General features: G+C 47.3%; 2 long non-coding RNA genes across 3 annotated transcripts in view; both read right to left on the reverse strand.

Moving 5' to 3' along the window:
• Positions 1-1443: 1443 nt before the first annotated feature.
• On the reverse strand, positions 1444-7253 carry LOC138750219 (uncharacterized). 2 transcript variants are annotated; one of them, XR_011349173.1, is made up of 3 exons: positions 5809-6574; positions 5088-5168; positions 1444-1946 (listed from the first exon to the last, which is right to left on the reverse strand). It is a non-coding gene; the product is annotated as an uncharacterized lncRNA (long non-coding RNA). The 2 variants fall into 2 exon arrangements; XR_011349172.1 differs by lacking the exon at positions 1444-1946 and adding an exon at positions 7127-7253 and having other exon boundaries at positions 3757-5168; positions 5809-5998.
• A 12676-nt stretch (positions 7254-19929) lies between these two features.
• Positions 19930-27813, reverse strand: part of LOC138750227 (uncharacterized) — a 29734-nt gene continuing 21850 nt past the window's right edge. The window contains exon 3 of the long non-coding RNA XR_011349180.1: positions 19930-22429. This is a non-coding gene — a long non-coding RNA (uncharacterized lncRNA). The remainder of the gene's footprint in view (positions 22430-27813) is intronic.

A 27813-nucleotide genomic window follows, 5' to 3' on the forward strand; every position in this document is an offset into this window, starting at 1 on the left:
GGTATAGACATGGCAGCTGACTGGAATTGTCAGCGGGTTACTGAGACCTGGGAAAGGAGGGGAAGGAGGGTGCAGTAGTGTTCTGAGAGTGCTGAGGGAGAGGCAACATGGGTGCCACCTCAAGGCAACGGTCCCCTGATTGATTGCAGGGATGGGCTCTGTAAATAGACTCATAGATATCCAGCACAGAGCATCTTTGTCGCCCTGCCATCAGGAAGGAGATATGGAGGAATAAAAGCAGAGCAGCCAGGGAGGGAAATAGCATCTTCCCACAGGCCATGAGATTAACAAGGCAACATGAGCTGGATGGGAGCTAAGAATGAAAAGGGTGAGAGGAATATGGACTGATTACAACAGCTCAGCTAGCAGGAGAGAGGGGCTGAAGGGCCTGTTTATGTTTTCTCTATCTGGACCAGCTTTTGAGTTCAAGCTTTAAAAAACCCAATCATTTTTAAATTTAATATCAATGGTACAGAATGAATCAAGAGACAAGATGTCTGTCCAGCAGCAAGCGTCGAGGGCACTTCCTGAAACGGAGGCTCTGAAACCACAGGGAGGTTCTGGACGGAAAGAGGCCCAGCTTCTTCTGGAAGGAGGAGAGGAGAGGCAGGGGAAATGCGGGGGAAGGGAAGGGGAGGGGAGGGGCTAGGGATGCCGTCCACCGTTCACCTCCCCTTTCCTCTACCCCGTTCCCCTCCCCTTTCCACTGCCCGTTCCCCTCCCACATCCCCTCCCCCTTCCAGTCCCCAGTTCCCGTCCCCCGCTCGCCTCCCCCATTCCCCTCCCCCTTCCCTTCCTCCTACTCCTAACCCTAACCCCTAACAAAATCCTAAACCTAACCTTAACACTACCGATACCCCTACCACCACTCCACGTCCCCTAACTCTACCCCCACCCCGTCCACTAACCCTAACTTTATTCCTATGCCTATGCCACCCCCTAACCCCAACCCTAATGCTACCCACCATCCCCTAACCCCAAACCTCACTCCTCCTCTACCCCCCTGCTCCTACCCCCTTCCCCTATACCTAACACAGCCCACTTCCCCGAACTATAGACCTAACCATAAACCAAGATATAACCCTACCCCATGTCTCCTAACACTAACCCTAACTCTACCCAACTTACCCAACCCTAAACTAAACCCTATCCCTATCCCTTACAACCTACCTCCTTCCCCTAACCCTACCTCCTACCCCTTCCCCATACCCGCACCCCCTACAACTATCCCCTTCCCCTAACCATACCTCCTACACCTTCCCCATACCCACACCCCCTACAACTACCCCCTACCCTATCCCTTACAACCTACCCCCTTCCCCTAACCCTACCCCTTCCCCATACCCGCACCCCCTACCACTATCCCTACCCTATCCCTTACAACCTACCCACTTCCCCTAACCCTACCTCCTACCCCTTCCCCATCCCCGCACCCCCTACCACTACCCCCTACCCTACCCCTTACCACAACCCCTACCCTTACCCCCTTCCACTACCCCCTTTCTCCTACCCCCTTCCCCTCCCCCTCCTTCCCCTAGGTTAGGGGTAGGAAGGGGAAAGGGAAGGGGGAGGGGAAGGGGAGGAGGAGAAAGGGAGGGGAAGGGGGAGGGTTAGGGGAGGGGATGGGGGAGGGGAAGGGGAGGGGGAAAGGGGAAGGGAAGGGCGGAGGGGAAGAGGGAGGTGAAGAGTAGAGGGCTGGGGTTAGGGCATAGGTGTGAGGGCAGGGGAAGGGGAAGGTGAGCGGGAGGGGTTTGCGATGGAGGAGGGGTAGAGGAGAAGAGGGGAAGTGGGTGAAGGGACATGGAAGAGGCAGGGAATGGGGTTGGCAGGGCCAGAGGGATACGACGGGGAGGGGTTCAGGCCATCATGATGTTGTCCGTCCTCTGATCAGCTGGGATGCGAGGTTCTTCTGGACTCGTGTCTTGTCTCTGAGATCGCTCCTTCTCCTGGGAAGAGAAATACGAGTGATAGAGATACTGTCTCTGAGGCCTGAACACAATGACTTTGGAGGGTCCCAACACTTCCCCCATCATCCCCCCTACCCCTGAACCCTCCCCTCCCTCACACCAGTACTCTCCCTTTTTCTTGAATTCCTGTCCATATTAAAATCCTTTTCATGCCTTTTTTGGACAAGCCTCCGCTACTACCCCGACAATGCATTCCAGCCACCCACTACATTCTGTGTGAATAAAATGTACCCCTCACGTCTTGCCTAAATTTCCCTCAGCTCACCTTATTTAGACGTCCTCTGGTATTCTCGCCCCAGGAATGCACACAATATTCCAAGTGTGGTCTGACGAGAATTTTATACATCTGCAACGATACCTCTCGGTTTTTGAACTCAATCCCCTGACTCCTGAAGGCCAGCACACAATACACCATCTTAAACTCCCTCTCAATTTGCACAGCAACCTTGAGTGATATATGGAGCAGGATCTAAATATTTCTCTGTCCTGCACACTGTTCATAATCCTGCCATTAACCAAGTGCTCTGCCTACACATTCTTGTAATCCGCATTCAATGAAGATATTGGTCTATATGAAGCTACTTTTAATGGGGCTCCAACCTTCTTTGGAATAACTGTTATTCGTGCCCTTGAAAATTACTCTGGAAATAAACCTGGACCAGTTGCTTATTTAAGTACATCTGATTTACAGAATTGAACTCCATCTGTCACTTCTCTGCAAACTGGATGACCTATGACAACCTTCTACACTGTCTACAACATCTCTACCTCTGTGTGATCCCCTGACGTACCCACCCTCCCACTCCCATCATCATTCATAAAAATCACAAAGAGCAGGGGTCCCAGAGCAGATCCCTTTGGAGCGCCACTAGTCATTGTTCCATCTACTACTACCCTCTGTTTACTGCAGACAAGCCAATTCTGAATCCACACAGCCAAGGCTCCATGGATCCCATGCCTCCAGACATTGTGAATGAGGCCTCCGTGGGGACCTTGTCAAGCACCTTACTAAAATCCTCGTGCAGCACATACAGACCTTGACCTTCATCTATTTCCTTTGACACCTCCTCGAAAAACTCAATTTGACTCGTGAAGCAGGACCTGCTCCTCACAAAACTATCCATGAGTTTGCCCAGCATGTTTGGGCATTGCTCTCGGCCCAAGAATCTGCAGACTTCCTGGCCAGTCCCTCCCTTACCCCTTCCCTGAGCTTCCGCATCCATTAGAACATCAAGCATTGCTGCCTTGTACAGGCCCTTTGGCCCATAAAGGCTGTACTGACCTTTGTAAATGTTCTCCACAACCTTTACCTGTACCACACCCATAGGAACATAGGAAGTGGGAACAGGAGTAGGACAAAAATGGCCTATCGAGCCTACTCCGCCATTCAATACGATCATGGCTGATCTAATTTATGACCAAACTCGACCTACCCTGCCTTCTCGCCATATCCCCAAATTCCTCTATCATGTAAAAATTCTGTTCCCTTACATCCACATGCTCGTCTCAGAGACTTTTATATGTACCTATTCTACCAACCGCTACCACTTTCTCCGGTGACGCATTCAAAGCTCTCACAACTGTCTGCATAAAAAAAATCTCCCCTCACCTGAAGCGGATGCTCTCTGAGATTTGCACCTGACACTTTAGGAAAGGTTTCTGGCTGTTCATTCCATCTAAGCCCCCCCACAATCTTATTTAGAATAAGTTATTAAGCTGTGGAAGGGGCAAGTTGGGAGAGGGAGGAGGGGAGAGAGCTGGTGGGGGAGGGGTGAGAGCTGGTGGGGAGGGGACAAGGCCGTGTTGGGGAGAGGGATCAGGACCGCATTGAGGTGGTGAACGGACAGACAGGGGTGGATCTACCTGCCGAAATAAAGGAGCAATAAGAAGGCCATCTCGGAATCTACCAGCATCTTCTGGGGCTTGATGTCTCAATGGAAAACCCCCTGAGGATGGAAGTAGGCCATGCTCTGCTACAGCTGGTACATGAACATCTGGCAACACAACGATATAACATGACCCACTCTGCCTCCACACTGGCCGGGTCTATATCCTGAGGGTAAGGGGAGGTGGGTGACGGGCCCCTCCCTGCCAATCAACATCCATCCTCATCATCCTCTCCACCCCTCTCCCCTCACTACCCTTTCTCTCCTCACCAATACCCATTGAGACCCTCATGCTCCCTTCATCGATATCCAGTCCCCAGCGAGACTCAGCCAGTAAACTCCTTCATATCCTCCAACCCCACCATCCAAGCTTGCCCCAGTGGACAACTTGACCACCCAGACCCACAACCACCTTGATGTAGATCATGGGAATGGGCTGCTTGGCCTTGTTTAAGTGCTGGACCATGCAGTGAACCGTCTCGGGAACATAGTCCAGACCCAGATTCAAATAAACCTCCTCTTTCTCTTGGACACAATACAAACATGTCAGCTTGATTTACCCTTCAACACCCTGTGCCTCTCCCAACTGGAGTGCCAGCCCCTCCTGCTCTCTGTAGGCCTGATGCCCCCACTGTTCAACACAACATGGCATGAATCCAACGGCTCAGCGAGCAGAGCGTCAACAGGCCGTAGTGGACCCATCCGCTGCCCGATTATTCGGCTTCTGGTGAGACTGCACAAAATGTGCAGCTCTGACCGCCCTCCCTCGTGAGGCAAGGATTCACCGGGAGAGAAAAACCATTGACGTTTCAAGATGAGAAATGTTTGCAGCCAGGTGTTGGCTGGGGTCGTACATGTGGAGGCTGAGTTGTTGGGACGATTCAGAGCAGGTGTTGATTGGGAAGGGCACCAAAAGGTTCTGGGGAAATGAGTTATGGGGGAAAATACATTCGTGAAATGATTTGGGGAAACAGACTGGAGGGGCTGAGTGGCCGAATTTGGCGACCTTGTCTTGTGGTCTCGGCTGCTGCGGTCTGAAGTTGAAATGGCAAGAGGTCATGAGTTAATGGGTGAGGAGCAGGGCAGCCAGCGTCAAGGAGTCGGCACTGGTCAGAGGGGCAGGATGGAGGCAACAGAGAGGCTGCAGCAAGACAGATCGATTGAAGGAATGGGGAAGGTAGCAGCAAATGAAATGTATCAGAGTGGGGGTGGGGTGGGTGCATGTGGATCTTACCTTGACTACAGAGGAGTAGAAGTTGAGAAGAGGGACGATGATGGTGTCATCCAACTTTCGCACGATCTGCAATTTGCGGTTCTATGGCGAGAGAGGAACATCAGCAAGGCTGGGCGATGGGTCGGGGCCCTGAGGGACGACTTGTCCAAGTTGAGGGGGGAGGCGGGGAGGAGATTCGTCAAGTGGTCAGAGGTGGGGAACTCCTAGGGAGGCCGTAGTGGGGGACTCGTCGAGAGTCGTTGGGGGGGACTTTTCGTGTCGCTGGAGCGGGGACTCGTCAGGGGGTTCAATGAAGTATCATTTCAGTTTTTATGATTTTCCCAGCTTCTACTAAACAATGAATTTGCAGAAAATCTCTGATATTTGCCAGGGGTGTGTGTGTGTGTGTGTGTGTGTGTGTGTGTATGTGTGTGTGTGTGTATGTGTGTGTGTGTGTGTGTGTGTGTGTGTGTGTGTGTGGGGTGGGGGGTTGTGTGTGGGGATGGGGGGACTGTTGTTGGTTTGTGTGACTTTCTCTGTTTCCAAACCCCATGGCTGCCTTGGTCTCTGTCAGATGCTCCTCTTTCCACCCACCCTTCAAAAATGTGTTTGGGGTGTTGTTTGTCAATTGGGTGTAATTGTGTGAAACGGGTCATGTGTCGCAAGGGCCTGTGAACATGCTGTAGGCCTAAAGTTAAATATCAGGGTGTTCCATTTCCACACAACTGCTCCTGCCCCTCACCTTGAATCTCTTGTCCTACAAGATCTTCTTGATGGCAATCAGCTCTCCGGAGTCCACCAGCCTTGCCTGGTGCACCACACCGAAAGATCCATTGTCGATGATTTTATCATCTGTGCACGACATCACCTTGGAGACGTTGGGTCCATGACACGGTGTGGCCACCTCTGTTGTGACCTTATTGCCATGTCCTCTGGGGCAGAAGCAGCAGCATTTACACACCCAGAGGGTACACAACAGGTCATTTATCCCAACCCAGCCTTGCTGTCCAAGTTAGTCTCTACCCCTCCCTCTAACTCCCTTCCAAGGGTCACCTAAATGTCAGAATTGATCCTCTGGTGGTTCGTTCCAGCCTCTCAGTAGAAATATTGCCACCCCAGGTCCCTCTTTGATCACTCTCCTCAGACTGAAGCCAGTTCCGCAGACGTTCACTTTGTCTACAACCCTCCCTCCCTGAGAGGATCGGGTCATCCTTGACCTTCAGCACGTCCCGGGGAGATGAACCACTCTGAACGCTACCACAGGTTTAGCAGAAGCCCTCCACATTCCCAGAAGCTCAGCAACACCGTGATCTTCCATGATGCAAGCGAGACCCCGTCGCCTGAGGGAGCAGGTGGTGCGGAGAGACCCCCACGCTTCATCGCTCAACTCTGCTGGGTCCGCCGCAGCAGAAACACTTTCTAACACCTTGATCCAGGTCCACTGGGGGAAAGAATCCTATCCCGGTTGGGGGGGTGTGGGGGTGTATGCAAGGGTGGAAGGGATCTTGTAACCCGGGGGGGGGGGGGGGGTGGGTGGAGGAGCAGTCCTGTCTCTCAGTGGACAGATCCCATTCCAGGTGGAGGGGGAGCTCTGTCCCATATCTGTTGAAAGGTCTACCTTCCATCCCCCTCGCAACTTCTCTTCTCCCTCAGACACCTCACACTCTCCCCTTCCCCGATTCCTCTACCACAATCTCATCCCCCACCCAACACCACCCCCATGGTTTCCCCAGTGCCTTCCGTCCCCTCGCACCCCATCCTCCCAGCTCAACCCTATGTCCCCTACCTCTGATCCAATCTCCCTTGACATTAGCCTGTGGTGCAACCCCGTTCCTTCGTTCTCCCCTCCACTCCTACAGACCCTACCCCTGTATTCCCTCACATGCCATTGTTCTCCCCTCCCAAGTCCCCCCAGCTGCCTCATAAAGTGCCCTGCACTCAGGATGGGGAGAGGGGAAATTAAATGCAGCCTCCATTCTCTCTGCCCACACTGGGTGAAGGATGGTGCCAGTGGAGGCTCTGTCCCAGTCGGGGAGCCTGTAACAGGCTCTTTATCTCACCCATGGGTGCAGGGTGCTTCCAAACACAACCCTGTTGATCAGAGGGTCCCTGGGATGAGACAGTGTTCTACTCCGACATGCGGGCCAGAATCCCCTTCCAGGAGATGCATCTTTCTCGTGTTGCTGTGCCATGGCACAACTCAGCTATGGCTGCCCCATGCAGTGACATCATCACCCCCTCTGTGTCATCATCTCCCCCCTCTGTGACACCTCCCCTCTCTGTGACACCACTAGTGTAATGGGCAGGGACATCCAACCATTTAAATCCTCCTCAATTTCCCCAAGCAAGGGGAGAATAATTCAGCTGGTCTAAATTACTCGTTGTTATCTATTCTAACTCCTAGATATTTGATCCCATTTTGCCTCCACATTTGTTGACTATTTTCTTGACATTGGCTCTAATCCCCCTTCCTAAGTGACATGATTTTGCACATATCCCAAAAGAACTTATACCCAGTGATCTCCCCATAGTCCTCCAGGGTGGTGCACAACTTGGGCAATGAGTGTGTTGGGTCTGTCAGATATATCAGAACAACTTCTGCAAATAAATTGATTTCATGCTCTTCCTGGCCTGTTCTGAAACCTTTAATGCCTGAATCCTGGCAAATGGCCTCAGCTAATCGCTCCATGGCCAGTACAAACTCACTCACTGGGGGAGTGGGGGGGAGTCAGACCTTGATTGGCATGCCTGTTGGCTACCTCTGTCCCTCTCATCTCGACAACTGTGGCTCAGGTTGGGGGAGTCTGTGCTGCCTCCTGCAGTGCACAGCAGCACTGCTGGACCACCGTTATCTCCTTATTTTCCTGGGCCCTCTCCAAATCTTTCCTTTCTATGATCTCACATTGGTTTCTCAGGAGAAACACTGGCAGCCAAAAGGCACCCTCTGATTCCCCTTAGATTTTGGGAACCCCAACTTCTTGAAGTGGGACAACACGTGGTGATCTATTTTCTCAAGATGTGGATCCAGGAGCTTGGACCAGTCTACCAGTTTGCCGTGGTCCGCCAGCATGCTTGCCAAGCTCCCCAACCCTGCACTCTCGTCAGTCCACCCGCAGGACCACTAGATTTCCTGTCCCGATTCCAAAGCATCTCCACTGCAGCTGTTTTCAGTCGGAACTCGAAGGACCCTGCTCACTGCACCAATTATTATGTGTGTGAAACTGATTCGAGGGTTCCCAAGGGTGGCGAATTTGAACACAGTTGTCTTTTATTGACACATGTAGTGAAGTTGCACGAGGCGTAAAAGACACACACAGACACAACCTCGGCGGATTAATCGATACACTTGCACCCACTCATGGATAGAAGACTTGACAATTAACTTTTCACATACGATACCTTGAACAGGTCATTCATTCACTCATTGATCTTGGATGCCTGTGGGTGGTAGGGGATATGCAGGTGGCCCCAAATACTTGGCATCACCACCCATTGCTGGTCAGACATTACCCGATAGGGTATTCCACATATGGAGCACGCTTAAATGGTGCTTGGTCGGCCCGCTGGCAGGACATCCGAGTATGTGCTGACCATCGTGAGAACATATCACTTTTTATTTTGGCAAGGGAGAGGCCTGATATGGTCAATTTATCAGACTTGGCCAGCTCCTGAACCCCAGCGAATGTGGCCCTTGGTTTTAATTGCTGACAAATAGGGCATTTGGCCATCACAGTTCTTGCAACATCATGAGACCCCCAGATCCTTTGTCCATCATAGTGCCCCCATATGCCCACATTTATGATGCACCAATGCTGCCAAGGCTCCGGGGTCACTCTGCTTGGGGAAAATAGTGGCAGAGCATATTTGAGCAGCTCAGTCCACAGTGGCATCGCGTCAGCTTCAGCGGTTTTCCTGGAGATGTGTCCATCCACGTGGTGGACCCTGACTATTCTTTTGTTGTTCCACCTCTCAGAAGATCTGCCAGTGCTGTTGTCCTCAGAGCAGGCAGCCATGGATCTGCCTCCCTGTCTCCTGACGCCGACCCATCCACACTGACGTGCTGTTTGGCACAGCCCAGAAATCCTGTGGCACTAATCGGAAAAGAGGCTCCTGGGCCCGCCTGGTTGTCCCTTTTCGGATCAGTGCCACAGCTGCCAGCTTGGACAGTTGGCTCTCCCCTCCACCTCACCCTCTTGTGTCAATACTTTATCTGTGGTGGGCTGGAGCGCTCCAACTTTACACCGTTGGTTTTTGCACATCCACCAGCCGGAGCCGTCAGTAAACCAAGCTTTTTCCTGCTGTCCAGCATTGAGGATGTTGAACAGTTTGCCCCAGGCCATGGTGCCAAGCTCTTCTCGGGGTCATTCAAGTGGGAGGCTGTTACTTTCGGACAGGACGTGATCTGTTCTTGCAAGTGGCTCAGCCCTTCGGGCCCGGCCTCTGTGCGGTCTGCCATGTACCACTTCTTCGGTCCGCTGTGAGTGGCATCCGCAGATTTAACCCATCACATGTTGGGGAGGTGTGGCTGGAGTGTGACTGTCTCTGCTGCCATCTGGTTCTCTGTGGTGAGCAGGCGAGCATCTGACACTCAGATGGGGAGTCGCGGGAGGCAGCTTCCAGGAGGGAATTGAACCAGAAGCTGTGTGGGACTCGGCGACCTTGCCTCTTTTGCTCGAGGCTCCACTAGGCCATTGTCTTCATTGCAGAGACAAGTCATTCAAAGGGTCTTCCAGTTTTGAGGGGTTGGGGGGTGCTTGTGGTCAGTGGCAGTGGTGTTCAACAGCGTGTTTTACCATTTAAGAAGCCATTTGTTGTTCAGGTCGTCAATGAAGCGGAGAGTTTTTTTTCTGGGCAACATTGTACAGTAGATGGAGGGACAGGGTGAGATGGGGAATATGTTGGCACCAGTAACCCAAAAGACCCACAAAACTTTGTGCCTCAACTTGTTGGTGGGCACCGCAATGAGGATTTTGCTTTGAGCAACCATTGATATTTCTCTGCTGCCTGGATGCTCAGGAAAAAGACTGTTGGACTAGGACCCTAGACCTTTTCCAGGTGGTGCCTCCCTGGTGCCAGTATCTGGGGTGTTGCTGCTGGTGTCCAAGACATCTTAAAGTGGTCCAGAGGTTGCGGTACATGGAAATACCAATGACATAGGGAGGAAGAGGGAAGAGTTCCTGAAAAGTGGGTCCAGGGCGTTTGGTGAGAGCTGAAAAGAAATAGCATGAGGGGAGTCATGTTGGGATGACTGTCTGGGCCATGCGACAGTGAGAGCAGGAACAGAATGAGGTGGAGGATGAAGGCGTGGCCTGAAGGTGTGGGTAAAGAGCTCCTTGAGGGCATCCTATTTGCCTTGCTCGGGAGGCTGATGTCAGAAGTCGATGAGCCTTGCTGCCATGTCCTGATGAGCAAGAACATCATGGAAGAGTAATGGATGTCATCAGCGGTGATCTCTTGGAGGTGGAATTGGTCCTTGGCCTGTTTGAACCCCACGTGTGGCTGCGACATCCAGAACATTGACAGCTTCAACCAAACCATCTGAAGAGCCGCCTGGACCGTGATCTTCACGTCCAACTGAAGGGCTGGGTCCTGCTGAGGTCACCACTGTAGCAGACACTTCTGTTGAGGAGAGAAGTGGGAGAGGGTAGGATATTGGGGATGGGGGTGGGGGGTGGTTTCTTTATTCTTTCTTTTATAGATGCCACACATTAGATGAGCATTATTATTAATTGTGTGAATTTGTTGTGGTTTTAAGTTTATAAATATTTTTTTAAAATGATCGGCAGGACCACGAGTGGCAGATAGGATCATGGGGACTCTCTCCCCCCAACCCATCCACCCCAAATATCAATGGGATAAACCGGGTTCATTGTCAATGTCGTCGAGGATCCCTTCCACGTGCCCACAGCATTTGGCAGCTCTTCTCATCAGGAAAGAGGTCGAGGAATATCGGAGCCAGTAGCACCAGGCCCAGAAACAGATTCTTCCTGCGAGCAGTGAGAATGGAGAATGATGGATGACCGGCTCAGTCAAAGACTCCATGACTCTGCTATTGATTCAACAGAATTTATTTCTTTTTTGGGAGGGACTGCACGTGTATCATTTGTCTCTCTGTGCGTAGGTCCCGTTGTGTGTTTGCAGAGGTTTCCACCATGAATACAGTTTCCTCGGGTTAAATTTGAACGGGTACAGAGGAGCTTTCCTGGATAGGAGAATGTATCTCATGAAACAAAGGTGACTGAGTTCGGGCTTTTCTCTTTTTCACACCAAAATTAACTTTATTCTAAAATTATTGACCAAGAGGACAACTGTTCCATGTCTTTTCTCATCCTCGTGTTGCATGCCTATATTCCCTTCACTGCACACGTTCTCTGTTTAACATCATTCCACCACTTTGACACCTTGTGGTTACTCCCTGCACTCTGTGGTTGAAGGGGTTCCCCTTAGTCTCCACCCCTCAAGACCCGGAGGATTAGAGTCCTTCCCCACAGTGCCCTCGTGTTGGCTGCGCCAAGCCTCAGTGCATCTCTCAGCAACCTGGAATAGGCCGGTGGGCAGCGTTCCCTCACCCACATCTCCATGTGCTAAATGACCAGCAGGTTAACGTCGAACAGTTGTGCCCTTCGGACCTCGATGTTGCGCTAACCTATCAATTCCAAGCAAAATAAAAACTTGACCCTTCCTCCTTCATAACCCTCCATTCTTGCAATGGAGGGAGTGCAGAGGCAATTCACTAGCGTGATACCTGGAATGGCAGGAATGACTTATGAGGAAAGATTGCGCAAATTGGGATTGTACTCGCTGGAGTTTAGAAGATTGAGAGGGGATCTCATAGAGACATATAAAATTCTGGCAGTACTGGACAGAATGGATGCAGATGGGATGTTTCCAAGGATGGGAAAATCCAGACCCGGGGCCATGGTTTGAGGATAATAGGCAAACCATTTAGGACCGAGATGAGGAGAAATTTCTTTACCCAGAGAGTGGTGAATCTGTAGAATTCATTGCCACAGAGGGCAGTAGAGGCAGGTTCATTAAATATATTTAAGAGGGAATTAGATATATTTCTTCAGTATTAGGGTATTAAAGGTTATGGAGAGAAGGTGGGGACGGGGTACTGAACTTTAAGATCAGCCATGATCTTGTTGAATGGCGGAGCAGGCTCAAAGTGTCGAATGACCTACTCCTGCTCCTATCTTCTATGTTTCCTTCATTCATGTGTCCAAGAAGCCCTTAAATGCCGCTAATATTTCAGCCTTCATCACCACTCCTGGCAAGGCATTCCTGGCACCCACAACTCTGTGTAAAAACAAGTACCCCTGATATTGCCCCTAAACCTTCCTCCCTTTGCTTTGGGCTTCTAGTGTTTGCTTCTCTTATCTGGGTTTCAGGCAGACCAAAGGGCATCTTTCACTGAGATTCTGGTCTTCCAGCAGTTCTGGATGTCTGTCTCTGGATGCTCTGCTCAGGGGACCACCCCACAGTATCTCATCAAGTCCTAGTCTCTGTGTCAGCAGGAATTCCATGCTGACCACTGCCTGATGGCCCTGTGGTCAATAGTGTTTGTCTATGCAACCATTCCCATGAAGGTGATGGGGCAAAGTCCTGCTGACTGGGACATTGTGTGGCATCAGGGCCAGACCAATCTTTCACAACACCTGAGCCAGGTAGAACCTCAGTACATAGCGGCTTTTGGTGCCCTTGCACTTTGTTTCCAAGCACAGCCATACACAATAGCCATGCTGGTTAGGGTTATTCCCCCATTGATTGACGACGTACATGGTCCTCCAGATTCTATCCATTTTGGACCCCCACATGAATAGGAAATGTGTTTTGGGAATTGACAGGGTGGAGGTGTGGGGATGGGCCACACCTGCCTCACTTGCAGCAGTACCAAGAGCTCCTTGCACCTGATGACCGGGTTCTACCGGATTGACAGAGTTGGGCATCTCTGTGGTTCTCCCTGTCTCCTGGAACTGGGGGTCTCCTTACAGCTCCCCATCTCCTTGAGTTGGCACTTTGTTCTCCACGATCACCACAAGACAACCAAGACCCCTGGATGGAGGGCAGAGGCGCAGAGAGATCAGTGAGAATACGGGTAGTTTCAACAGGGTGGGGTCCATTCTGATGCCTGATAACAGGAGGAAACCAATGGGGAAGGAGGATGCAGGGCATTCGATAGCAGGTGGGGCAGGGTGTAGACATGGCAGCTGACTGGAATTGTCAGGGGGATACTGAGACCTGGGAGAGGAGGGGAAGGACGGTGCAATTGTGTTCTGACGAGAGAGTGCTGAGGGAGAGGCAACATGAGTGGAACCTCAAGGCAAGGGACCCCTGAATTTTTTGCAGGGATGGGCTCTGTAAATAGACTCCCAGATATCCAGCAAAGAGCATCTTTGTCCCCCTGCCATCAGGAAGGAGATATGGAGGAATAAAAGCAGAGAAGCCAGGGAGGGAAATAGCTTCTTCCCACAGGCCGTGAGATTGACAAGGCAACATGAGCTTGATGGGAGCTAAGAATGAAAAGGTGGTGAGGAATATGAACTGATTACAACAGCACAGCCAGCAGGAGAGTGGGGCCGAAGGGCCTGTTTCTGTGTTGTCTATCTGGACCAGCCTTTTCAGTTCAAACTTTAAAAGACCAAACCATTTTTAAATTTAACATCAACGGTATAGAATGAATCAAGAGACAAGATGTCTGTCCAGCGGCAAGCGTCGAAGGGACTTCCTGAAACGGAGGCTCTGAAACGACAGGGAGTTTCTGGCCCGAATGAGATCTGGCTTCCTCTGGAAGGAGGAGAGGAGGCAGGGATAATGTGGGGGAAGGGGTGCCTTCCTACGTTCACCTCCCATTTCCTCTACACCGTACCCCTCCTCATTTCCCTGCCCATTCCCCTCCCTCATCACCTCCACATTTCCTGTGCCCCGCTCGCCGCCCACGCTCCCCTCCCCAACCTAACCCTAACCCCAAACAAACCCTAACCTTAACACTACCGATACCTTTAAACACTACACCACATCCCCAACCCTAACTCTTATTTCCACCCTGTCCTCTAACCCTATACCTACGCTGTCCCCTAAACCCAACCCTAATCTTACCCACCTTTCCCTAACCCCAACTCACACCCCACCTCTACCTCCTACTCCTACCCCCTTCCCCTAAACTTAACACAAGCCCACTTCCCTGAACTCTAAACCTAACCCTAAACCTCGACCTAACCCGAGCCCACATCTCCTAACCCTAAACCTAACTGTACCTCTACCCGTCCCTGACCCTTATCTTAAATCTACCCACCTTCCCCAACACTAAGCTAAACCCTACCCCTATCCTCTATACCTACCCCCTTCCCCTAACCCTACCCCATTCCTGCACCCCCTACCACTACCCCATTACCTACCCCTACCCTCTCACTACCCCCCTTTCTCCTACCCCCTTCCCCTATCCTTCCTTTCCCTAAGTTAGGGATAGGAAGGGAAGGGGAGGGGAAGGGGAGGAGGGGAAGGGTAGGAGGCAAAGGGGAGGGGGAAAGGAGAGGGGAAGGGGAGGTGAAGGGAGGAGGGCTAATTTTAGGGCATAGGTGTGAGGGTAGGTGAAGGGGAAGGTGAGTGGGAGGGGGTTGGAATGGAGGAGAGGTAGGGGAGAAATGGGAGGGGAAGTGGGTGAAGGGATATGGAAGAGGTGGTGAATGGAGTTGGCAGGGCCAGAGGGAGAAGGGGAGGGGTTCAGGCCATCATGATGTTGTCCGTCCTCTGTTCAGCTGGGATGCAATGTTCTTCTGGACTCTTGTCTTGTCTCTGAGATCGCTCCTTCTTCTGGGAAGAGAAATACGAGTGAGAGAGATGCCGTCTCCGAGGCCTGATCACGATGACTTTGGAGGGCCCCAACTCTTCCCCCATCACCCCCCTCCCTACCCCTGCACACTAGGGCCTTTCCCTTCCTCTGCTTTACCTGAGGAAGTGTGTTATGGAGGAAACCACAATCTATATCTGCAGAGCTCAGAGTACCGTGTCTCCATCAGGCAACACCCTGGTTCACCACGACATGGCAGCAAGATGCTGGACAAATCATGGATGGATCAGTCGAGTCCCTTCAGCTGACCCATCTGAACCTACCCCACAACAATATTACTCTTCCCTCCCTCTCACCAGTACCTTCTATTTTTCTTTTATTCCTGTCCCTATATTAAAATCTTTTTCATGCCTTTTTTGGATGAGCCTCCAGTACTATCCCTGGCAATGTATTCCAGCCACCCACTACATTCTGTGTGAATAAAATATGCCCCTCACATCTTGTCTAAAGTTCCCTCATCTCACCTTATTTAGACGTCCACTGGTATTCTTGCCCCAGGAATGCACACAATATTCCAAGTGTGGTCTGACGAGAATTCTGTACATCTGCAACGTTACCTCTCAGTTCTTGAACTCAATCCCCTGACTCCTGAAGGCCAGCACACAATACACCATCTTAAACTCTCTCTCAATTTGCACAGCAACCTTGAGCGATTTATGGCGCAGGATCTAAATATATCTCAGTCCTGCACACTGTTCATAATCCTGCCATTAACCTAGTGCTCTGCCCTCACGTTCTTGTAATCCGCATTCAATAATGATATTGGTCTATATGAAGCTAATTTTAATGGGTCTCCAACCTTCTTTGGAATAACTTTTATTCGTGCCCTTGAAAATGACTCTGGAAATTAACCTGTACCAGTTGCTTGTTTAAGTACATCTGATTTACAGGATTCAACTCCATCTGTCACTTCTCTGCAAACTGGATGACCTATGACAACCTTCTACACTGTCTACCCACCCTTCCACTCCCATCATCATGCATAAAAATCAGAAAGAGCAGGGGTCCCAGAGCAGATCCATTTGGAGCGCGACTAGTCATTGTTCCATCCACTACTACCCTCTGTTTACTGCAGACAAGCCAATTCTGAATCCACACAGCCAAGGCTCCATGGATCCCATGCCTCCCGACGTTCTGAATGAGGCCACCGTGGGGACCTTGTCAAGCACCTTACTAAAATCCACGTGCAGCACATACAGACCTTGACCTTCATCGATTTCCTTTGACACCTCCTCGAAATACTCAATTTGACTCGTGATGCAGGACCTGCTCCTCACAAAACTATCCATGAGTTTCCCCAGCATGTTTGTGCATTGCCCTCGGCCCCAGCATCTGCAGACTTCCTGGCCAGTCCCTCCCTTACCCCTTCCCAGAGCTTCCGCATCCATTACAACATTAAGCATTGCTGCCCAGTACTGCCCAGTACAGACCTTTATAAACGTTCTCCACAACCAACTAACCCTTACCCGTACCACACCCATAACTATGGGTGGATTCAATATCCAATTAACTTCTTTGTGAAGTAATGCATCAGGAATTTGATGTTGATTCCCATTTTGAATAACTTTTCATAATTCTCGCTCAGCTCCTTTAAAGTTAGATCCATTATCAGAACATAATTCTTTTACTTGACCATGTCTAGGAATAAAACGCCAAAGAACATTAATAAAAGAGTCTGTATCAAGCAATGACGCTGCTTCAATATGAATTGCTCTCATAGTCAAACAAGTGAAAATAACTCCATATCGTTTTTCAACACTTCGTCCTCACTTTACTTGCAAAGGACCAAAATAATCAACTTCCACGGATGTAAATGGGAATTCATCAGGTGAAACTCTGTCCTGTGGTAAATCTGCCATTTGTTGTTGTCCAGGTTTTCATTCTCTCTGTTAATCACAAAGAGATGACACCTCATGATTTCATTATTAATATATTTAAGCACTGATGTTCTATCAGTCCAAAACACAGGATCTGCTAACTCCATCTGTAATTCTCTTCTTAACATAGCGTCCATTTTGCTCGCCATAGTAGCAGCAGTCAATTCCATTCAAGGTCTGGTGACTGACTTTAATGGAGCCACTCTGGCTTTTCCCATTACAAATCCACCATCTACTCGCACTTGGTTATTTCACAGGACTCAGTAACTGACAGGATCAAAACCACCTTCACTTACATCAGAAAAATGGTGTAACTTAGCAAATGTGGCCACTCCAAAGTCTGTTGACGTCAAAACTTCCAAGTATTTGAAGACGCTCAATCTAATTTTTCCAATCTTGTGCAATGGATTCTGGATTAGTTTCATCCCATCCAAATGTTCTTCTGCACAAAACTGGTATTTGGCCGGGCTGATCATTAGGCTGAATTCGGCCAGTCGGGAGAAGAGGGTGTGCAGGTGAGACTTGTGTTGTGCCCAGTCTCTGCTGGCAACAAGAATGTCATCCAGATAAATGAACACGAATTTCAAATCTCTGCGCACTGTATCCATGAGGTGCTGGAAGGTCTGGGCGGTGTTCTTGAGCCTGAAAGGCATGCATAAAAATTCGAACAAACCGAAGGGGGTGATGATGGCCGTTTTGGGGATGTCCTCGGGGTGCAATGGGATTTGATGATACACGCACACCAGATTGACCTTGGAGAATACTCTCATATCATGCAGATTGGCCATAAAGTCCTGAATGTGAGGGATGGGGTAACGGTCAGATACTGTCATGTTATTAAGCCGTCAATAATCTCCGCAGGGGTGCCAGCCATCGGAGGCTTTTGGGACCAGGTGGAGCGGTGAGCCCCAGGGCTGTCAGAGCGACGAATGATCCCCAGTTCCTGCAGATGCGAGAACTCCTCTTTCGTTATCTGAAGCTTATCTGGCGGGTTTAACAGTAATGTACGATAAATTGTATCAGACACTGTGACCCCAGGTTCACAGTTGGGAGAATAATTAACGGTGATGTACAGTCGACGACTTTGGCAGATACTGTGACACTGTGTTCACAGTACTGAGAAGGTTTAACAGAGAAGTATGGTAGAATAAGGCAGAATCTGTGACTCCAGGTTTACAGTAGTAAGAAGGTTTTAAAATGATGTACAATAAACTGATGCAGATACTATGAAATCTGGTTCAGTGTTGGGAGGAGGTTAATGGTGATGTAGAGGAGACTACGTAGATACATTGATACTGGGCTCAGAGTGGGGAAAAAAAGCTTTATTGGTGTTGTTTGGGAAACTGAGGCAGTTACTGTGACACCGGGTTCATAGTGGGGAAAATGTTTAACAGACCTGTACGATAACCTTTGGCAAATAAAGTGACACCAGCTTCATATTGGGGAGAATTTTTAATGATGATGTACACTAAACTGTGGCAGATACAGTAACACCAGGCTCACATTGAGGAGAAGGTTTACTGGTGATGTACAGTAGAGTGGCAGGCTCTGTAAAACCGAGTTCACAGTAGTGAGAAGGTATAATAGTGATGTACAATAAACTGTGGCAGATACAGTAAAACCGGTCTCCCAATGGGGAGAAGGTTTAATGGTGATGTGTGGTAAACTTAGGCTGATACTTTAACACCAAGTTAACAGGGGGAGAAGGTTTAACGTTGATGAACGGTAGATTGAGGCAGAAACTGAGAGTCAGCATTCACAGTAATGTGAAGGTTTAACAGTGATTTACTATAAACTGTGTCAGATACTGTGACAAGATGGTGCAGAGGGTAGACGTGTGGTTCCACCCTTCCCCAGTTAGACTATTAAATGCTCCATTTTAAAAGTTGTAAAAGTGATTAAAAATACTGTTTATAGACTTTGGAATTGTGGAGGATCAAAATAGCTACAAATGTGAAAAAATCGAAAACTCAGTTCCAGAAGAAATTACCTTTCAAAAGTGTTGAAGAATTATGGCCGAGTTCAACTTGAAGCAACGGAGTTGTCGACTGGCGTCTCCAAGCCTCAGAGGACTCCTGCCCGGCGAAGTATTTCGTCAGCACCACTTGCGCTATCGCAAGATGGCACCAGCTCAGCGATGAGTTCAGCGGTTTTGACTCGTGCATTCATGAACATAGGCGAGAGGGCGGGCCAGCTGAGCGAGGACAGGCCCGTGAGCCTGCAGCATTGCCTGGTGGTCAGGGGAGGTACAGTGTAGCATCAGAAGACGCACCTGCGCAGTCGGTGGCCCTACCGGGCATGCACAGTGTGTCGAGGGTCCACAAACCTTTGGAGAAGGTGTGGGCTGTGGAGGAGTCTGAGCGACGGTGAACTGACGAGGTCGGCACACTGTTGTCGGGTGTCCAGACCCGCAGCAGCACCGGAAGAGGAGCTATTGCTATGGAGGAAGAGGATGCTCAACTTCATTAGAATTTGAAGAACTGGGGACTGCGGCAAAAGAAGGTCGGCCTCAAAGGGAGATGATGGATCCTGGACTGGATTCTGTGTTTCCAATTCTGGAAGGGATTGCTCAGCTCATGGAAGATATGGCAAATATATCAATGCAGATGACTCATCAGATGACTCAAGGATTTTCAGAAATGAAAACTAAAATGAACACTGTGTGTGAAGAAATAACTTTTATGAAGCAAGATATTAATGTCGTTAAGAGTGATATTACGAGATGGACACGATCAGTGGATACTGCGCAAGATCATTTTAAAAAGATTGAGGAGGCTTTCTTGAATGCAAGAGTCAAGTGGAGCGTAATAGAGAAAAAATGGCAAAAGTGGAAGATCCTTTTGTAGATTGGGGGATTCAGAAGAAGGAATTATTGAAGAAGTTTGACTCATTAGAAAACCAAAGTCGTAGAAATAATGTTAAGATAGTAGGTCTTCTGGAAGATATGCAAGGTTTGGATCCGGTGAAGGTTTTGAAGAAATGGATCCCAGAAGTGTAGGGCAGGTAATTCATTCCAGATGGACTGGAATTAGATCGAGCGAACAGAGCATTAAGGAAGAAACCATTTCCGGGCCAATTACCACGAGCAGTTTTGATTCGCTGTTTTAAATATCAAGACAGAGAGATGATCCTCCGATTGGTGGTGCAGAAAACACGGCAAAATCAGGCTCCACTGATGGTTCAAAATAATAGGGTTTTTATAATGCAGATCTGAGTCAAGAAATTATCAGAAGAGACCGAGAATTTAATTCAGCCTAAGAAGTATTGTGGCGAAAGGGATATAAATTTGCTTTACGTTATGCAGCAGTATTGAAAGCTTTTTATGGGAATTTTCAATCTCAGTTTTTTGAGAATGACCAAGATGCTTTAATATTTGCTAATTCATTGCCAGATGGACGAGGAAATGGGCGATCGTCACCATTGTCACCGAAGAGAAGAGTCAATGGGAATGGAAATGGGAAGATTGGAAAATATGGAAAGAATGGGAAAAAAGTTGAATTGATGCAAAGTCTTCTCGATATTGAAGATCCGGAACAATCAGTGGGACTGGAATCAATGGGTTGAATGTGTTTGTTTCAGTACTTTGTGAAAGTCTGACTGGGGTTGGGTGACACTGAGTCCTTTAGTCACCTGCCACTTGTGGACTTTACCACACCCAGATTTTTAGGCGGCTACTACTTTTGAGTAGCTTGTTTTGGGATTGATTTTTATCTTTTTTTTGGAATTTTTAAAATAGGTGGGGATTCTGTGACACCAGGTTCACAGAGGGAGAAGTTTTAACAGTGATGTACGGTATGTTGAGGCAGATAATTTGATACCAGGAATAAAGTGGAGATCAGGTTTAACTGTGATGTACTGTAGACTGAGGCAGATACAGTGACACCAGGTTCACAGTGGGGAGGAGGTTTAATGGTGATATACGGGAGACTGAGGCAGAATCTGTGCCACCAGGTTCACAGTTGGAGAATGATCAACAATGATGTACGGTAGACTGAGACAGTTACTGACACTGGGTTCACAGCAGTGAGAAAGTTGAAAAGTAATGTCCGATAAACTGTGTCAGATACTGTGACACCAGGTTCACATGGGGTGAAGGTTTAACGGTGATATACGGTATGTTGAGGTAGATAATGTGACACCAGGTGCACAGTGTGGATAAGGTTCAACGATGATGTCCGGTAGACTGAGACAGTTACTGTGACGCTGGGTTCACAGCAGTGAAAAGATTTAACAGTAACCTACGATAAACTGTGTCAGATACAGTGACACCAGGTTCACAGTGGGGACAAGGTTTAAAAGTAATGTACGATAAACTGTGTCAGATACAGTGACACCCATTCACAGATGTGTGAAGGTTTAACGATGATGTATGGTAGACTGATAAGAGATACTGAGACAATGGGTTCACAACATTAACAAGGTTTAACAATCATGTACGATAAACTGTGTGAGATACTGCGACACGAAGTTCAGAGTGGGGAGATGTTTTAACGGTAAAGTACAGTAGACTTTGGCATATACTATGACACTGAGTTCAGGGCAGTAAGAAGGCTTAATGGTGATGTGCGTTAAACTGAGGCAGATACTTTAACACCAGGTTCACAGGAGGAAAACGTTTAATGTTTATGAATGGTAGATGAGGCAGAAAATGTGAGATGGATTCCACAGTAGTAAGAAGGTTTAACAGTGATTTACTATAAACTGTGTCAGATACTGTGACATCATCTTCACATTGGGGATAATGTTTAACAGTGATGTACGGTAAATTGAGATGGATACTGTGACACGGGGTGCATAGTGGGGAAGAGGTTTATCAGTGATGTACGATAGACTGAGATCAATACTGTGACACCAAGTTCACAGTAGTGAGAAGGTTTAACGGTGATGTACGGTCGACTGAGTCAGATACTGTGACACCAGGTTCACGTTGGGGAGAAGGTTTAATGGTGATATACTGTAAATTGAGATATATACCGTGACACCAGGTTCACAGTGGGGAGAATGTTTAACGGTGATGGACGGTAGACTGAGGCAGATACTATTACACCCGGTTCACAGGGGGGAGAAGGTTTAATGGTGAAATACTGTAAATTGAGATATATTCTGTGACACCAGGTTCACAGTGGGGAGAAGGTTTAACGGTGATGTATGATAGACTGAGGCAGAAACTTTGAGACAGGATTCACATTCGTGAGAAGGTTTAACATGGATGTACGATTAACAATGTCAGATACTTTGACATCAGGTTCATATTGGGGAGAAGGTTTTACGGTGATGTACAGTAGAGGGAGGCAGATACTGTGACACCAGGCTCATTGAATTGTTCATTTATCTTATTTACAACATCTAATTTATGTGCTCCATTTTTTTGTGGCAACTTCCAAACATTCCATAAACTTCAATTCTAATCATATTTTGTTCATTTAAATAGGTCACCACTAAAAGACCAAATCGTTTGGTCTCTTAAGTACACTGCACAAAATTAAATTCTTGACCTGGGTTTGGTTCAACGGCACTTCAGTCTGCTTCATTATTTTTTCAGCCCCTCGTTTTGTGCTTTCTGCTTTGCCCAGCTTATTCGCCAAATGGGCATCCAACTCTGTCTTCTCAGCCTGACCCAACGTCTCCTCTGTAAACTTAAGCAAACCAAGGAGACCAAAGTTAAAATTTTCACATTGGCATTTTCAAACACAAAAATGACGCTGTGACTTGCAGTTTCACATCAAAATCCCACTTGCTAAACTTGCAAGCAACTGAATCGCATCCAACAGCTGGAAAAATGCAAGAGCACTGCTTGGTTAATGCAAAAATTCCACCCAGTCACGTCATTAAAGGCCTCCAAGTTAACAACAGATAGCAACCTGAAAGTTAAATACAAAGATCTGTATCAGGAATATTAACGGGCTTTTAAAAAAAATCTTTTCCACTATTGAAAGAAAACTCCTCAGGGAACACCAGGCTCTTGTTGAACAATTTCTGTTGTATTCCTCAAAATGGTTTGAATCTTGATTTCAAGCAGAGTCATTTGGTGAGATTGTTGGTCCAGAACAAACCCTGCCCACACACTCCCTTAAACACCTGCAAAGTCCTGGCTCAGCTCTGCTCCATGCTAAATTTATCAAGCTTTTCTGAAGAGATAACAGACTTCAGATGCTGGTACATTGAGTCACAAAAACACTAATGCTTCCCTGAAAAACACACCTCTATCTGAAAACCAACAAGAACCTTCCCGAGTGGTAAATATCAACAAGACATAATATCATGTAACTGTTGTGTTTGTGTTGTTGGAGAATTGCCTTTCCATTCAATCAGAATTAGAGTTTTGGGTGCCGTATTTGAGAAAAGATGTGCTGGTGTTGGAGAAGGTCAGAGATGATTTACTGGAATGATATCAGGAATGAAAGGGTTAGTGTATGAGGAACAATTGCCAATTTTTCGACTGTACTAGTTGGAGTACAGAAGGATAAGGGGGACCTCAGAGGCATTTCAATGGCTGAAAGGCTTGGACAGAGTACATATGGCAAAGATGTTTCCCATGGTAGGGGATTCTAGGACAGGAGAGCATAATTTCAGGATAAAAGGGTGTCAATTTAAAACAAATGTGAAAAAATTGATTTTGTCAATGGGTCGTGAAACCCACGTGAGGTCATTGGGTGTATTTAAGGCAGAGCTTAACAGGTATTTGATACTTCAAGGAATTAAGGGTAATGGGGAGAGAGCTGGACAGTGGGGATGAGTGGAAGAATGGTGGAACAGACTCGACAGGCCAACTTCTGCTCATATATAACATAACATAACAATTACAGCACGGAAACAGACCATTAGGCCCTTCTCGTCCGCACCGAACCAAACACCCCTTTCTAGTCCCACCTCCCTGCACAATGCCCATAACCCTCCATCTTCATCTCATCCATATACCTGTCCAACCTTTTCTTAAATAATACAATTGACTCCGCCGCCACTATTTCTCCCGGAAGATCATTCCACACGGCTACCACTCTCTGAGTAAAGAAGTTCCCCCTCATGTTACCTCTAAACCTCTGCCCCTTAATTCTTAACTCATGTCCTCTTGTTTTAATCTTTCCTCCTCTTAATGGAAATAGTCTATCCACATGCACTCTGTCTATCCCTTTCATAATCTTAAATACTTCTATCAAATCCCCTCTCAACCTTCTACGCTCCAAAGAATAAAGACCTAATCTGTCCAATCTCTCCCTATACTCTAGATGCTTAAACCCAGGTAACATTCTGGTAAACCTTCTCTGCACTCTCTCCACTCTGTTTATATCCTTCCTATAATTAGGCGACCAGAACTGCACACAGAACTCCAAATTAGGCCGCACCAACGTCTTATACAATCTCAACATCACCTCCCAACTCCTATATTCCATGCAATGATTGATAAAGGCCAGCATACTAAAAGCCTTCTTCACCACCCTATTCACGTGAGTTTCTACCTTCAGGGAACGATGTACCGTTACTCCTAAATCTTTCTGCTCTTCTGTATTCCTCAATGCTCTCCCATTTACCACATATGTCCTATTCTGATTCTTCTTACCAAAATGAAGCACCTCACACTTATCAGCATTAAATTCCATCTGCCATTTTTCAGCCCACTTTTCTAAGCAGCCCAAATCCCTCTGCAATCCTTGAAAACCTTCTTCATTATCCACTATTCCACCTATCTTAGTATCGTCTGCATATTTACTAATCCAATTCACCACCCCATCATCTAGATCATTAATGTATATAACGAACAACAATGGGCCCAATACAGATCCTTGAGGCACACCACTGGTCACCGGCCTCCAACCTGACAGACAATTATCCACTACCACTCTCTGGCCTCTCCCTTTCAGCCAATGTTCAATCCATTTGACTATCTTAAAATTTATACCTAAAGACTACACCTTCCTAACTAACCTTCCATGTGGTACCTTATCGAAGGCCTTACTGAAGTCCATATAGACAACATCCACTGCGCTACCCTCATCTACATTCCTCGTCACCTCTTCAAAAAATTCAATCAGATTGGTCAAACATGACCTTCCTCCCACAAATCCATGTTGAGTGCTCCTGATCAGACCCTGTCTATCCAGATGTTTATAAGTACTATCTCTAAGAATTTTCTCCATTAATTTACCTACCACAGACGTCAAACTTACAGGCTGATAGTTGCCAGGCTTCCTCCTTGAACCCTTTTTAAATTACGGAACCACATGCGCAATGCGCCAATCCTCCGGCACTATCCCCATATCTTGTGATCTATATCCTGCTGGAGACCAAGACAACCCTCCTCTTGTATTCCATTCTTAGAAAACATTCTGCATCGTGGTTTTATGTCACATGAACCCATTTCCGATTGAATCCCATGTTACAAATAACCCAATACAAATTCTGCATTGAGAGGACTGCAGCTTCCTCTTTTTAAAAATTGTTATAGAGCAGCTCAAATGAGATTTCTTGCTTCTTTATTTGAAAGGGATAAAATAGAATCAAATAAAATAGGAGAGGGAAAAGCAGAAGAATTATGTACAAGTGGGAATCAAAATTAATGGTTGGTGATAAAGATACACAATTGTTGAAACATTTGATTAATATATGGAATAAAATAAATGATGAAATTGGTGTAAGTGGATGTACATCACCCAGAATGGCTTTGATTCAAAATCCTCGTCTCTTTTTCAAAGGATCATCAATTTCTGGATAGCGGGTTTCGTAAGGGATTTATAAATGTTGAAGATTGTTATGAAAGGGGTCAATTAATGTCATTTGAGCAACTGAGAAATAAATATCGTACAACTCATCGCAATCTTTTTTGCTATTTCCAACTAAGAGCATATTTGAAGGATAAGTTAGCACCAACCATGTTGTACTGAAATAGAAATTCCTTATAAGAGGAATTGTTAAAAAATTATTTGATGATGTCCACTTTATTACAAGTAGGAACTTTTAAGTGAGGAGTTCATAAGTTGAGACAAAGGTGGGAAATGGATCTGAATATTGTAATTGATTGGCAAATATGGGAGATCCATATAAGGAACTCAATGAAAGATATAAATTAGTTCAGTATCATTGTTTTGACATCAGTCATGTAGCAGATGTCAGCAAGGATTTTATCTGAAAGCTGCACCTGGAGTCAGGTGACTCAGGCTATTGGATTTGAAAACCTCCTCAGGAAGCTGATTTGGCAATAGAAACATAGAAGATAGGAGAAGGAGTAGGTCATTCGACCCTTCGAGCCTGCTCCACCATTCAACGAGATCATGGCTGATCTTAAAGTTCAGTACCCCGTCCCCGCCTTCTCTCCGTAACCTTTAATACCCTTATACTGAAGAAATAGATCTAATTCCCTCTTAAATACATTTAATGAACCTGTCTCTACTGCCCTCTGTGGCAATGAATTCCACAGATTCACCACCCTCTGGGTCAAGAAATTCCTCCTCATCTCGGTCCTAAATGGTTTGCCTATTATCCTCAAACCATGGCCCCGGGTTCTGGATTTTCCCACCATTGGAAACATCCCATCTGCATCCATTCTGTCCGGTCCTGCCAGAATTTTATATGTCTCTATGAGATCCCCTCTCAATCTTCTAAACTCCAGCGAGTACAATCCCAATTTCTGCAATCTTTCCTCATAAGTCATTCCTGGTGAATCGCCTCTGCACTCCCTCCATTGCAAGAACATTCTTCCTTAGATAAGGTGCCCAAAACTGCACACAATGCTCCAGGTGTAGTCTCACCAAGGCCCTGTACAGCTGCAGTAAAGTATCCTTGTTCCTATACTCAAACCCTCTTGATATGAAGGCCAACATACCATTTGCCTTTTTAACCGCCTGCTGTACCTGTATGCTCGCCTTCGGAGAAAGGTGTACAAGTACCCCTGGTCTCTCTGCACTTCCCCATCTCTTAATCTATTGCCATTCAAATAGTAATCTCTCCTCCAGATTGTATTACCAAAGTGGATAACCTCACATTTATCCAGATTGTAATGCATTTGCCATGTATCTGCCCAGTCCCTCAATTTATCCAAATCACACTAGAGCTTCCTGAACCCCTCTTCCATGCACACAACCCCTCCTAGGTTGTGTCATCTGCAAATTTGGAGATATTACATCCAATCCCCTCATCCAGATCATTAATGTAAATTGTGAACAGCTGGGGTCCCAGTACAGATCCCTGTGGCACCCCACTGGTCACCGCCCCCACTGGTCACCGCCTGCCACTTAGAAAATGAGCCATTTATCCCAACTCTCTGTCTTCTACCTGCCAGCCAGTTCTCAATCCACATTAATACTTTTCCCCCAATCCCATGAGCCTTGATTTTGGAAGCCAGTCAATTATGCGGGACCTTATCGAAGGCCTTTTTGAAGTCCAGGGACACCACATCCACTGGCTCTCCCCCATCTATTTTACCTGTCACCATCTCAAAGAATTCCAATAGATTTGTCAAGCACGATTTACCTTTTGTAAATCCATGTTGATTCTGTCCGATCCCTTCTCTGCTAGTCATATGCTCCACTATTACATCCTTAATAATGGATTCCATCATTTTGCCCACTACAGATGTAAGGCTCACCGGCCTATAATTCCCCGCTTTTTCTCTACCCCTCTTTTTAAATAGTGGGGTAACATTAGCTACCCTCCAATCCATGGCTACTGATCCTGAGTCTATCGAGTTCTGGAAAATAATTCTTAAAGCATCTGCTATCTGAATGTCCACTTCCTTAAGAACCCTAGGATGTAGATTATCAGGCCCTTGGGATTTATCTGCCTTCAATCCCATCAATTTCCCCAAGACCATGTCCTTAGAGATACTGATTTCTTTCAGTTCCTCCCTTGCATTAGTCTCTATGTTTCCCAACATCCTTGGGAGGTTATTTGTATTCTCTCTTGTGAAAACAGAACGAAAGTAAGAATTTAATTGGTCTGCCATTTCCTTATTCCCCATTATATATTCCCCTGATTCTGACTGCAAGGAACCTACTCTGGATTTCACCAATCTTTTCCTCTTGACATA

The sequence above is a fragment of the Narcine bancroftii genome, unplaced genomic scaffold, assembly GCF_036971445.1.
Source record: "Narcine bancroftii isolate sNarBan1 unplaced genomic scaffold, sNarBan1.hap1 Scaffold_108, whole genome shotgun sequence".
Taxonomy (NCBI): Eukaryota; Metazoa; Chordata; class Chondrichthyes; order Torpediniformes; family Narcinidae; genus Narcine; species Narcine bancroftii.